The following is a 14,396-nucleotide window of genomic DNA, read 5'->3' on the forward strand; positions in this document are numbered from 1 at the left end:
TCTTCTCCCAGGCAACCGACAACAGGACAAGGGGACATGGGCTCAAGCTCTGCCAGGGGAGGTTTAGGTTAGATGTTAGGAAGAAATTCTTTACAGAGAGGGTAATCAAGCATTGGAACAGCCTACCCAGAGAGGTGGTGGATTCACCATCCCTGGAGGTTTTTAAGCAGAGATTGGATGTGGCCCTTAGTGCCATGATATAGTAATTGGAGTTGGATCAGGGGTTGGACTTGATGATCTTGGAGGTCTTTTCCAACCCAATCTATTCTATGATTCTATGATTCTATGATTCTATGTCTTGTAACTTCCTTGCAGGTTGTTGTAGGATCCATTGCTATGTGCGAACCAATTTTATGAATAGTTTATGCAACAATATTCAACAGACAATTGTTTAGATAATCAGTTTGGGTTTGATATTAGATGACAATGTTTTAGTTTTGGTTTATATCTGAAATATAAACAATTTAAAAAAAAAACAAAAACAGCTTTTCAGAAGGGTTTCTGCAGACCATTGATACCCCTAATTTTCAAACTTGACAGTGCTCTCCTTCAGCTTCCACAAAAACAAGCACATTGATTAAAAAGAAGCCATTGCAAATCAGAAACACTGTTATCTGACAATTTTTAGCTTTGCAAAATAATTTGATTCATAAAGACATTACATCAAAATTACAAAAATTACTACTGAAATAGGTATTAGCTGTCAGTCTTCTTGGTCACAGAAGCAGAGTAATCAAGAATATTAGCAACATGCAGTCTTAGCTTCCATTCTGCCTTAAAAATTCTCCCATTAGGCAAACAGCTCAAAAAATAAAAAAAGATAATTTAAAACATCAAATTTTGCAGCCGTTCTAGACTTCAGACATCATGTACCCATAATACACCTAAAATCATAGGTTTATAATTTCTAGTTAACTTTCAGGTCAGATCCTGAGTCCATTTTAGGAATATCAATCCTGCATTCAAAAGGGTAATTGCACTTCATACAGATACATCAAGATAGAAACAAACCCCAAACAGGCACAGTTTTGGTCTCATGGTGCGAGGATGGCTGGTACAGCAAAACCAGCTGTGAATGGCATATGCCTGTATTTCACATTTCCCTTCAGCATTCTGGAAGCAAAGACCAAGAGAAAAAAACTTTCTCCACGTCCTCAGGGTAATTACGGAGATACACAGTGCAACTGGTCAGTGCATACTCATCACAACTTCCCATGCAGGTGCATGAACTTCACATGCAGAGCTCATACAACCTGCCTACCACATCCCTGCACATCAGGCTTCTTGCTACATCACTTATGTACTCCTTATGTAGTTCTTGTGTAGCCCCTACAGTAACAATAACCAATAAATGGTACCAGCATATGACTTTGAATCAACTGCATTATGACTGTCAACCAAGCTAACTAATTCAGTGGTATTTTAAAAGGTGCAGCTACAGCTTAGGCATACCTTAAAATGAGTATTTCAGACACTCCTCCCTCCCCAGCTATTAAACATGGCTTCAGAAAATTCCAAGCAATGTAACTGCCTAGCTAATAAAACCTTGATTATTACTGATGGGATTTAACATAAAATTTGCATAACCACTAATAAAAGCTACTGCAGTAAACAATCTTCATGCATCATGATGAGATTAAACAAGAAGTCTGCTAAACTGATAGGAAGCTTTGCAGTTTGTTTAATCTTTTACAGGGAAAATCTCTTTTATACAATTTCACATTGTACTCGCATACACATAATCATTTCTTGTGCACAAAGACTACTTTTTATAAAGGTATGAGGAGTTAGAAAGAAAATTAGGCAGGGCACTAAAAATTTGATTTCAAGCACACACACACACAGAGCGCTCTGTGCAGACAGATCGAAAACATGAACAAGCACAAAACAACAGAGACTTTTAGACTGTCTCGTTAGTCTCCCAAAGATAAAGTATATAAAAATATCACTATTGACCATAATTCAGTTGAACCCAAAATGCTCTCTGCAGCAGACGGTGAGACAAAGCAGTAGCACAGCGAGAGGCAGTCAACCTCGGAATTACATATGCTTTCAACAAGTTCCCTGAATATGGACAGTACTTATCAAATGGCGCACTCTTTCAGGACTTTGGAGCTTTATCTAATCAACGCTGGCAGAAGAGATTAACCCAGAACACATAGGAAACAGTTTTTCGCACTACTTGGGTTAAAAGTATCCACGTCTCCAATTAAATAGTGAATGCAAACTTTTAAAATTACAGCTCAGATGTGAAAATACTGAGCTACTTTATTTCAGTTTAAGTGGTAACAGTGACTAGAGTTCCACACGCAAAGCTCTCTTTCCTAAGGCCAAAACTACATTCCTAAAGGGGATGCATATTGGTACCATCCTTTTGTACATAATTTTAAAAGGCCCAGAGTAAAGTTCTTTTCCCAGTCATCTGAGAAATATGGGATGATGATACCATACCACAAAAAAAAAAAAAAAAAAATCATGAAGTGGTCCATGAAAAAATTCTGCTGCATGAAGATTGGTTTCCTGCAACTTTTTGCATCATAGTTGAACCAAATTGTCTCCACATCCCCTGTGTCTCTGAGACTTCACAGAATCAAAGTGCTGGTTGGGACAAACTTCTACCCAGGGGGAAACTTGCTAACAGCAGATGAAGTCAGCCACGGCTCTGTCCAAATCAGTTTCAAATTCCTCTGGGGACAGAAATTAAACCACTTCCATGGGCAAACTCTTCCAGGGCTGCTTTATCCCTGCAGAAAAAAGTTCCTCCCTACTGTTCAAACCCAAGTTAAAATTTGTACCATTACATCTCTCTTCTTGCCATCTGTCACTACTGACCAGAAATCAGCTTTAAGATCCTTGTAAATGCCCTTAATGAAGTTTTATTATGGTACTGGATTGCTCTTCTGATTCCTCTTTTCTAGACTACGTGAACTCAACTCTGTCAGCTTCTCCCTCAAGCTCACATTACTTAAGTCCCTCACCTGTTGCTAGACCTCTGAATGGTCTTTCTTCAGCTCTTCCACCTACCTCTTGAAGTTCAGTGCCTCCAAAACCAAATGGAGTATTCCAGACAGCCTCACAGATACTAAATAGAGGGGATAAAAACTATCCTTGAGGTGCTGCTACTAATGCAACCCAGTGCCTTATTTACCTTATTTGCAGTGACAGCAAGGTTCTCGCTCAATTCAATATAATTTCATTTGCACCAGGTGCTCTCTCTGCATTGAAGCTCTACCATCTAGAATGTCAAACAATGTGATTTAGTACATCTGCCAATATGCACAAAATGCCTCTTGCTTCATGACCTTCCTGACGACTGGAAGTAAAGCGGCATGAACCTTTCAGCAGCTAATTTTCAACCCATCTAAAATTCCACTTGCCTAGCCCATACTACTTCAGCTTCCAAATGAAACCTCTATGGAAGACAGTGACAAAATCTTTACTGAATTCAAGGGATCTCTTGCTTGCCCTCACCCATACAGCAACTTGTATGAGCCAAGGCAGCAATAAGGTGAGTCAAGAACAATTTGCCCTTGCTAAGTCCATACTGACTGATTCTGGCTATCTTCTTGTTGTTCTTCATATGTTTGGAAATGAGAATATACTCCATGATCTTTCCAGGCCATGAGATGAAGCTGAGTGGCCCATAGTTGCCAGATACTCCTTCTTGTCTTTCTTAAAGATGGATCAAACATCAACCTTTTCTCTTTCATTGGGGACCTCCCCCAGCTGCAGGCTTTTTGTAGTGATCTCACATCTTCCAGCTTTTTCAGTACCCTCAGTAGCTCCCATCCAATCCCACTCTTCTGGACATAGCTTCTACAAGTGGCCACTAATTTTGCTCTCTAGATGTTGTCTATGCCTCTCAAAAAATTCTGGCATATAGAGAGGTAGGGGAACAAGTTTTTAGTTGAAGCATTTAGTGCTTTCATTTTTCTGTATCATCATATACTAGCTTGTTTCTTCTATTCATCCATGAATTTACAACTTTCCCAAACTTCCCCTTGCTATCAATCCACTTTAAGAAACTCTTCTTATTATTTTAGCTAGTTTTGGCTTTAACTGGCCTTAATATTCTCTTCTACTTGATTGCGTTCCTATGTGACCAAGCTGTGATTTTGTACTCCCCCTCTGTTACCTGTCCTTGGTTTAGTATGCTCCATCTTTTGCATGGCACCTTTCTGAGTTTAAGTTCCCAAAACATTTACTCGTCAAGTGAGTCTTATTTAAAAGTCCCCAATCTTCTTGCCCAATAGGACTCTTTTTTTTCCTGAGCTCTCAGTAAGTTTTCACATTAAAATCAAACTTAACATTGGAAGACTGAGAAACCTGCCACTCAGACACCGGTCCTTACCTCTGGCCCCAGAAGCCTACAGTCACCTTCAATCTGCTGAAAGCTTTTCCTGGCTGCTTCACTGATGGCTGTCTAGATGAGCTGCCAAGGAAGCAGTCAGAAAGCTAGATAAGCTGTGGCAGCCTCTATGCAACACCATGGATCCAGGCTCCAGTCAAGCAGCAGCCCTCCCCAGATGACCAATCTGGCTGTCAAACAACAGGCTGTGTCCCATAGGGGGTGAAGTCACAAACCAGTAACGCTTGTCATGGCATCTTCATAGGATGGGTCTGATGCGAGGTGTCCAGCCTGCAGTCCCCCCACTAGCAGAGATCATCCATATTCCTCTGCTGATGAAACCTAGGCAAAGAGCCACAAACAGGGACAGAACCTTCTGCGTGTGCATCTGCCAACCTCCCCCCAGTCCAATACTTAAAAACTGGTAGGGGTCACCTACCAAGGTTAATTTGATCTGATAGCTGGGAGAGAGAGAGAGAAGAGAGAGACAGAGTGCAAGCACTGCAACCTGGGGCTAATCCAGCCCCGCATGGGCACCGGCTGGCCAGCCACATGGCAGCTGCCTGGGGCCACAGGCAAGCGCCTACTGCCCCTCTGCTTCCCGAATGGGTCAAAGACAAGTGCTGGGGAAGGGATCATAGGTCCTCTTGGCTAAAGGCTGTGGTAGACTATTTTAGGACCACTGAGATCACCACCCATCTGGCCAGCTTGAAACACATTCGACAGCGAGTTAAAATGTGTGACAGGAACAGAAACAGGCAGCAAAGTTATATAAGCGCTTTTTTTTTCCCTTTGGAAACCAGGCTAAGAAGTCACCCCTACACATGCATTTGTCCTCCATATCAGCAAACCTGGTTTCCAAATCCCGGTTTCCATTTCATGTATTTTTTTTATCCATTAAACATAATATCATCTAATTTCCTTCTCCATTCCTGGTTGGCACTATTGAGACCATACAGCCAGAATATGCTCTTTTTGTTTCTACATGATGGAGAAAAGACACAGGATGTCTCCATAGCACATGATTTTCTCTAACCCCCTTGTTCCAATATGCTGCTATAAAAAGGATCAGAATTTGTTTTATGTCTAAACACAGAAGATGAAGCAGGTGGTAAAATTCCAAGTCTTACTGTTGGACAGTTTTATCTATTACTCAGTTCCATCAACAGAAAATATAAATGGCTCAACACCATTAAAAAGGTTTTGCAGATTTGCTAACATAAAGTTGAAAATGTAGCTTTACAGAATATAGCATATTTTCCCCATGTTGGAAATATTTTTAAAAATTATTTAATACTACCCACTACCAAGCCTAAATGGTTAGATAACCCATTATATGGAAAATAACATCTTCCACAATCCTTAAATTGGATTTCATTCAAGATATACATAGTAAAATGAAGAACAAAAATCAAAAATAAAAAAAAGCTCTAGTCAAATCTACTGATTTGCATTTCAGTTGCAATGTAATAAAAACAAATGTAATATAAGCATTTGTGAGATTTAGTCAACTAATGAAATACAAGCAAATTATATTGATTTTTCCCCTCTCAACAGCTATGATTTAGATAATTTAAAGAAAACACCAAACAGTATTAATAAAACAGAAATGAACGCCTAAAGTTTCAATTCAAGTTGCTCCATGCAATCATTCTCATAAATAAAAACCAAGAATCACTAATTACTTTTTCCTTCAGTACTCATTATTACATATGTCATACTTCCTGAAGTCCTAGCTAAGAGCTGAAGGTTCAAGGTCACAATTTTTGACATTTTGGTTATTGCTAGTTGATGACTGAGACTTAGTTTTAATAGATGCCACAAAACTAACTAACAAATCAGACACTCCTTTAAAAGTCAGTACAAAAGGCCTTTCTAGTGCTTAAACCAGAAAATAATCTTATGAGGAATGGAAGGCAATAGGACATTATTTAATGTGCTATAGGGTGAGGAAGAGAACATAAACCAACCTGTCATTGCCTCAGAAGCTGGACATAAAAGACATTATTCCTCACAAGACTAATTGTCAAACTGCAACCCACCATTCAGTTTTGGAAGGGGTTAAATTGCCTGCCCTAAGCAATGGTAACTAACCAGAAGCTGAAGGTCCAATACCAGTACACTCAAAGCCATAGTAACACTTGAAATGAAAGCTTTAAACTTTGTTGTCTAAATTGCAGAAGACAGGTGTTTAAAGAAGGGATAGGCAAATCTATCTTTCAGGCCCATTTTCCTGGAGTAGAGTGGCAGTGAGGTTAGTTTAAATTGAACTTACTGTAAAAATAATGAAATAAATTATTGCTGTTTTCTTTAAAAAGGGAATTGACTTCTACTGATTAATAGGCAGAATGTTACTAAATAATCAGGCTTTATCCCTAACCTTTCCCCTATCCTCTAGAGAGGAAAGGCTTCAACTGAAACATTTTTGGCAGGTGAATCAGAGCAAATTAGGCTGTATTCTTTCCAACTGTACCCCTAAAACGGGGGGGGGGGCGGAAAAGGCAAACCAAACCCACAACAAATTATAAAACAAACAAGTAAAAAAACAAAACAAACAAAACCCAATCTATGTGAACTATACAACGAAATGTGAGAAATGTTGTCCCTTGATTCTGGAAGTACACAAACGTCTTTGGAAGTCAAGCACAACTGCTTGGTGTGAGATGGGACCTATGGAAATACTTCTTCATACACAAACTAAGGAATATTGCAGTGATTAGGCAGAAACTCAGTCCTTCCCCATCAAGAAGAAAGTTGTCCTATCTTTCTAGGAGTATTTCAATAGAGGTGTAGTTTGGAGAAGAGTGAGCAGCACTAGTCTTGGGTCTGTAACATTACAACACACCAACAGAAAATACTGCAAATATTTTAAAATAAAAATTTCTCTTAAAAGATGCTTTAAAGTTGCACTGCTGGCACTACTAAACTCACACTGGCTGCCACCTAGATATTTTAGTGTCACACTAATGGGTGATCCACATTCTTCTGCTTCTGCATCCACCAACATTTCAGTGTTTCACTAGCAACAGAAATGCTACCAATCTGTTCCCATGGATGCTGTAAGGACTCCTCCATGCAGTGGCATTTCAGATTTCTACATAAGAATAAGTACTCCAATGAGTATGAAATAATAAATACTTTACACAGAGTGCTGTCTCAATATGCAAGTTGGAGATAGGTTTACAGGAAGAGCCCCACTCCCCAGAGAAGTGATGGTGGTGATGTATTTTAAGCATCACCATTCTAATTTCAACAACCATTGTATTCCTTCTGTTCTACTGAAGTTCATGGTAGAATGAATCTTATAATCTCTAAGTGGTAATTATGATTCTTAAAAGACTGCCTTTTGTCACAAGGTCTTCAGAAGCTTTTAAGAAGAGATGAGGAGATGACAAGCAGGCAGGCAGACTTTTTTTGCCAGACAATAGAAATATTAAATAAATCAATCTTATAGGAAAAGGAAATAACTGTCACTTTACTATGTAAATATCCCTGTCTTCAAATACCACCATGCCCTGGAATAAGGATAAAGGTTTTATAGAAGAAAAGTTTAAAAAAAAAACACAATAACTGAAACTGATTTTAAGGTTTGGGGTTTTAAGGCTTATCTATTTTTCAAAATCTATTAGTTGGGTATTTTTTTTTTTTACTATTATATTTGTTTCTGGTTTTGGAGATTGCTTTTCTAACTTTAATTTCAACAGCATAGAAGTTTTCTTATAATTAATTCTTGTCTCCAAATAAAGATGAGAACCACAGTCTCTGGGTTTGTAGATTCTTCCCCAAGTGGAACATCATGGTCATGGTAGTCTCCCAAGAGTTCAAGACGCTTTTCTTCACTAAGCCTCAAAGCTTAGACCTGAAGAAGCAAGCCTGGTAAAATCTGCCTGGCAAGGAGTAAGAGAAGATTGAGATGCAGACATGGCTCCTCTGAACAGCAAGAGTCTAAGACGACACTACAGGATGAGGATATCCAGTTTTAAATAATCAAACAGCAAGAGACAGATTTTTAACACCACTTACAGAATCATCTTATTTTTGTCCAATAAAATAGTTTAGATTTAACCTTTCTGTAATAAAGAAGTTTTTGATTCCTTTGTGCTGTTTGCTAGAACAAAGGCTAAACTGAAGGGAAAAAACGATGGTTATCTAGACTTTTTCATCTGTTATTCCTCCCAAATTCCTTTATGCACTGCAGATGCCTTCCCTTTTCTCAGAACTTTCCTGTTAAGGATTCTCCTCCTCATGCCTCATTCTGCACTGACTTTTGGTGCCATTCCAGCCCCCAGAGACATGACAGAAACTGCAGACCCTGAACTCACACATACATACTCTCTCACACATACACACACACACACATTTTTCACGTGGATCCTACCCAGCTATTTTTCTCTTCTGTCAGTGTCGCAGCTGTGACTCCAGCACCTGGTTTGTGTGTTTGTCTCACCAGAGGCAGCTAAGCTGGCACACAAAGACGCCATTTCACCAGAAGAAAGGAGCACAGAGAAACTCAAAGGCTGCTACTAACTCCATCTCACACTCCTCCCTGAAAGCCTCCCACTCGCACCCAAAACCTAACGCTCTGCTGACCTGTTTCCCTATCTGATGGGGCTGCTTTTACAACCAAAACACAACAACACTGCCCACAAATGTGCAGAGAACAAACACCACGTGGGCCTATGTGTGCCTCTAGTAAGCTCTTCCTAGGCTGCTGAGAGCTAGCAAGCAAAAGTAACTCTGAGTCATGCTTTCTGGGTCAGAGCTCAAAAAGTTTGGGTTGTTTAGCTCAACAGGGCTACCATGTACTGCTTGGAGTCCTTCCAAAAACAAGGCACAGGTGTGCTCACTGCTGCTCCACACCACAACCTTTCTGGGGCAGAGCGGTGGTAGCAAAGGTAGTTTTTGATCTGAAGCCATGACAGGTTTGCTTTAGATACAGCAAAAAGTCCTCCAGGTAAAAACAAACAAACAAAACAACAAACCCCAAAACTAAACAAAAAGAAAAACCCCACCCAGCAAACAACAAAACCCCAAACCATTAATGTTTCCCAAACAACGATACATGAACATGCATCTTCTTAAAGAGGAATCTAATTAGTAAACTGGAGTATAAAGTAAAAATGAAAGCCACTGTTTGCAGCACTGAAGAATGAGAAATATTTAATTAGTGGTTATTCTTACCGTCTGAAGCCAAAGATTTGTTATTCTGAAATGGCTTCACTGTCAGTGGTTTCCAGCTAAACAGAGGCAGAACTGCAACAGACTTCACACTAAGATCTGACTGCAGATTCAGTGTACACACTCAGAAAGGTGATGCAATATAGACTTACATGTTCACATCTCTGAGACACTCAAACCATGACGTTGTACAAATGCAGTCTTAACACACTGTGAGGCAAAGGGGCAAACAGAAATGTAGCTGTGGACTTCAACATTAAGACAGACGTTCATAGGCACAGGTAAATTAAGCCCTATGATGCGTACAAAGCATACACCTATAGATCTGAAAGCCTATTCAGTTAAACATTTCATCAGATATTTGGGTTTGAACTACATTTATGTCAGGAGATAAATGACAAAGTATGCAAATCACTTCAGCCACCTGGCAGGTAGGGAAATTTGCCGCAGGGAACGGACAAGTAATAAATAAATAAATTAAGATTATGCTACCAAGCTCTGAGAAGAAGGGCTACAAGAAAATAGACTCTTTTCCCTCCAGCAGAGGTCACAGCAGTCAATAGGAATTATTAGCATCATTCTTGTAACATCAGAACAAGCCAAGCTGCCAAATAGCTACACTGCAAAGTATTTCAAATACTAGCTTTAGCAGTAATACAAGAGAAAATTTCTTTTCCCTTAAGAAAAGGAAATTGAGCTCCTTCAAGAAACTAAGCTACTCAATTCATCTCTCATTATGTATTTTCCTTGTTCGTCTCAAAAGATCTCTGACAGCCCTGCAACCTAATGCGGGGCTTTTCATTGTAGTAAAAATTCTACTGCCACATAAGTCACCAGCATTAAACAACAACTTCCTAGAAACTGTAGCCTATTTTTTTTCCTTCCGGTCAATTGAAATTGTCTAATCATGGCAAATTCATTAACAGAGAAGTTACACATGGAGTGCAGAATGCTCAAAGGTTTAAGATCTGCAAATAACTTTTCCCACTGATCAAATGCCTGAGGTCAAACTCCTGAGGACATTGCTGCTTCCTACTCTCATGTCTGCCCACTGAACATCCCACAAACAAAAATAAGGCACATTTTTATTTTTGCTCATCTATATAACAGACTTATCCTGATAAATTATATCCTTATGGTTAGGTTTGAATTAAAAGAATTGATCTTTGAAGGAAATGTGCAAGCAAAATGCTGATTTGCTGTTAGGAGATACCTCTGTGTCTGTTTTTCTCCAAGGACACCTTTATTAAAACTATGAATCGCTATGATAAAATACAGAAGCCACCTGTTCCCAGACACCTCTCACTCAAGTAGTTCATATGTTTTTTGACCAATTAAAAACCAACCAAACAAAATCCACCAGGTAAATTGGATTATTCCAAACCTGGTTTCCTCCTCTGGCTAGAGGAACTATTTGCACACCTGAACATGGAACACACTCTAAATGTCTACCTGCCTCAGCTGGGAAACACTGCAGAGCATAACTCCCAAATAAATAGGGAGTCAAGTGGTTCCCCCCGGTATAAAGTATTCCTTTTACATCTACTGTTTCAACATATTTACTTGTAGCATGAAGGTTTTTCAGAAAGGAAAGTGAGGATACCCATTTTGGGAAGAAATGAGAAGCAACAGTACCTAGTCACTTGCACTGACAATAGTAGGTTGTAAAGCTGATCCTAGAGGGCATGTGACAGAAGAAAAAGGACATCTGAAACGCTGAAATACTACTACTACTGCCCTGAAGGTTACAGAAAACTAATAGCTCCTTGACTAGAATGATGAAAAGAATAAATTCTTCCATTTTTCCCACACATATACCTTGAAGTGACAGAGCTTCAACACCTATCGACAATATCAAAATTTTATTTTACTTTTTTATTTGTTTTTTTTTCCTTTTTTTTGCTTTTTACAGAGATAAGGCCATTTGGTCCATCATTACATTTGGACTTGCAGACTATAATACTTCTTTGTTCTAAGCATCCATGTGAACTGCTAGTTCCTGCTTTCTAGATATTGAATTTCTGGTGAGAAATTAATAAATAAGCAGACTACCTCATCTGTCCTCACCACCAGAGGCACCATCACCATGCAACTGCCTCAGCTGCAAAGCAACACAGTTGTTTGTATCAAAGAGCATCTCCATCTATTTTTTTTTTGTCCTCAAGACATTCAGTAATACACCTGTTCAGGTCACAACCTGCACATTAGCCTCACCTCTGAATATCTCCTCTGTCAGGCCACCAGCTGGTACAGGCTTGTGAGCAAAGTGAGAATTAAATGGACAAGCCAGATGTCAGAGGTAGCAACTGCTTAGTGACAGCACTACTGTGGTAAAAAAGAGACATCTCACAGAAATTTTGTCCTTAATTTCAACAACACATGGCCATGAGCCCCAGGCATGTCACACAATGCAGGAAATAAAATCTCTAGTTACTTCGAAAGATCAAGAGGTACGGGGCTATCCACAACATGACAGTACACCTACCTTTTTCTATTAACATTATCTGGGATTTCTTTTTCTTTTCCCCCTTCAGATCTGGATACTTACAATTATAGCAGCACAGGAAGCACATCTCAGTGTGCAGCACCTTCCCCATAGTCTGTTCTCCCCTCAGAAGACATCTCGCCTCTACCTGCACACCTGGTTCTTCACATCCCTGGGGACCAGGGGTCAATACCTCTCACCTCCCTTTCCCTCTATGTACTGTACAATCCCACTGATGGCAGCAGCTGCCAAATCCCTGTCAAATCGCAGCAAAGGGGTTGACATTTGGCTTTTGGAAGGGAGGTTCACTGCCCAAGCAGCTGTTCCTATCTTTTGGGAAAAAGGAGGTTACTGGTTAGGAGTCATTTGCATCTCTGATTCTGTTTCTGATCTGCACACTGCTCAGGAATAGAACAGTTTCAAAAATGTCTCTGGAACTACAGAAAAAGCCATACACTTAAAACAAAATCCTAAAATAAAAAAAAAAAATAAAAAAAAAACCTGTGCCATAAAAAACATTTCACAAGATTCTGAGTTATCACTAAAGAACATATTGCAGAGATGTTATATTCTTATGAAATCCAACGTGATTCTGGAGGGCTTCTTTACTACGGTTGTTTTGGCATCTCTTTGAAACTGAAAACCAAATCAATTTAGACAAAGATATTACCCAATTACACATGATGCCGATGACTCCAACTGTTTGGGAAATGTGAACACAGTTGAGTGTGAAATGATCCAGTCTTAGATAGAAAACTCTGGAAATTAATTTATCTGCACTAAGGGGGCCACAAAGATGCACTTCATTTACTGAAGAAGCAACAAATGATCGCAAGCAATATTAAGCAGCATTAAAGGTTTATGTGAAAACGGAGGGAATCAAAGTCATACTGAATGCCTTATCCAGCCAAGTTAAATGTACCACCACCCTCCACTATACCATTGGCAAATGTTCATCTAAACCAACCACCACTCACTTCAGCTGATGTTCCTTTCCAGAAGCCTTACATGCAGAGATGCCCTTTCTGCAACCCTACATCGGCATTTGCAATTCCAACATCCACACACACTCACCAGGTCCCCTCTTTTCCTTTCCTCTGCTTATGCTTTTTAAACAGACAGTGAATATTCAGCTCCTTAAAGATTTTTTTTTTAAATAACCTAAGTGTTTGATGCTGTTGAACAGCCTCATACACATTGGCAATATGGAGAAGGATGTTACAGACAAGACAGCCAGTCTCAGAAAAAAAGATTTTTTTTATTCCATTTTTTTCCCATTTCATTTCATATCTACACATATCCAGTGCAGTGTTTCCTCTCTCTTCTGAATGCAAGCAAACCCAGAGAGAGTAGGCAGCTCTTAGATATCCTAAATGCTTCTTACATATTTCACTTGAATGTTGCCCTCAGAGAGGCTGTGGGAGGTATTCAGAAAAGCAATCTTCAGTGTAGTGATACTTGTCCCCTTTAACTTGATCTATTGCTGACATAGGAAAAAGAGACTCTCCCATGAAGTGGGATGCAGAAGCCACTATCTGTCTTGGGCAGTGAACTCCCTTTTAGAAGATACATTTTCTCTCCCCTGACTACAAGAAGTGTAAGGAATGATCTCTGGAGGGTTTTATATGCACTACCATCACTGAAGACCCTTCTTAGCTACAACTACAGATGACTCCTCACTTAAATTTCCAGCCATATTCTCCTACACCTCCGTACCTAAATTCATCACTCAGCTCTTGCTGTTTAAATAAAGCTTGTTAACAACTATGAAAGGTGCCGCTAAATATATTTAGTTTACCTAAACTATACTTACTCATCAGTGCCACATGTAAGTCTGCTATTACTGGATAGCTTGCTACTAACAGAAAGATAAGGAAGCTTTTCATAATGCAGTTAAGTTACAGAGGGGACAGGTAAACATAATTAAGATAAGTAGTTTGTGACAGAATCTGTCAGTGAGCATCTTAAATGGAGACTCTTTGCTGAAGCTTGGCAGTTCTTGCAAGCAAGATAGCCATGTTGCAAAGTATTACAATGTGCTTTTAAAATATATAATGCACTTACTAGCCCATAAGAGACAGAAAGTATGTAAAAATCTACTACTAAAGTCTCTTCTATTCAGTCATTAGCACTCATTCCCATACTGGTTTCATTACAGAAATTATTCCAAAACAAGTCCAGGTTCACTGGGCATGTTGGCAAGTCCTGAATATAACTCCCTGGACAAACTGGATCAATTTCCACTGTATTCATTCCCTGTAGGAAAACACATTTTCAAGCTTGATCTGAGAGCTCTCTCTCAGAGTAATGTGTCAGTGCCAGAAAGAAGTACATTAAAGGGCTGTAAAGCTAAAATTAAAAGTCCTTTAGATAAGACAGAGCTAA

The 14,396-nt window shown here is 39.4% G+C and overlaps 1 protein-coding gene across 3 annotated transcripts in view; it reads right to left on the minus strand.

Annotated features, from left to right (window-relative positions):
• LOC114064244 (FERM and PDZ domain-containing protein 4-like) overlaps positions 1 to 14,396 on the minus strand; it is a 255,103-nt gene that overhangs the window by 115,425 nt on the left and 125,282 nt on the right. Inside the window, exon 1 of one of the 3 annotated variants that reach the window (XM_027897113.1) lies at positions 4,352 to 4,613. The exons of the other annotated variants lie outside the window; for them this stretch is intronic. The gene's annotated coding sequence lies outside the window, so the exon portion shown is untranslated. Of the gene's footprint in view, positions 1 to 4,351; positions 4,614 to 14,396 lie in introns of those variants that run through there. 3 annotated transcript variants of the gene reach the window in all.

The sequence above is a fragment of the Empidonax traillii genome, unplaced genomic scaffold (genome assembly GCF_003031625.1).
Source record: "Empidonax traillii isolate 1590-97213 ecotype Southwest subspecies unplaced genomic scaffold, ASM303162v1 scaffold530:size435587, whole genome shotgun sequence".
Taxonomy (NCBI): domain Eukaryota; kingdom Metazoa; phylum Chordata; class Aves; order Passeriformes; family Tyrannidae; genus Empidonax; species Empidonax traillii.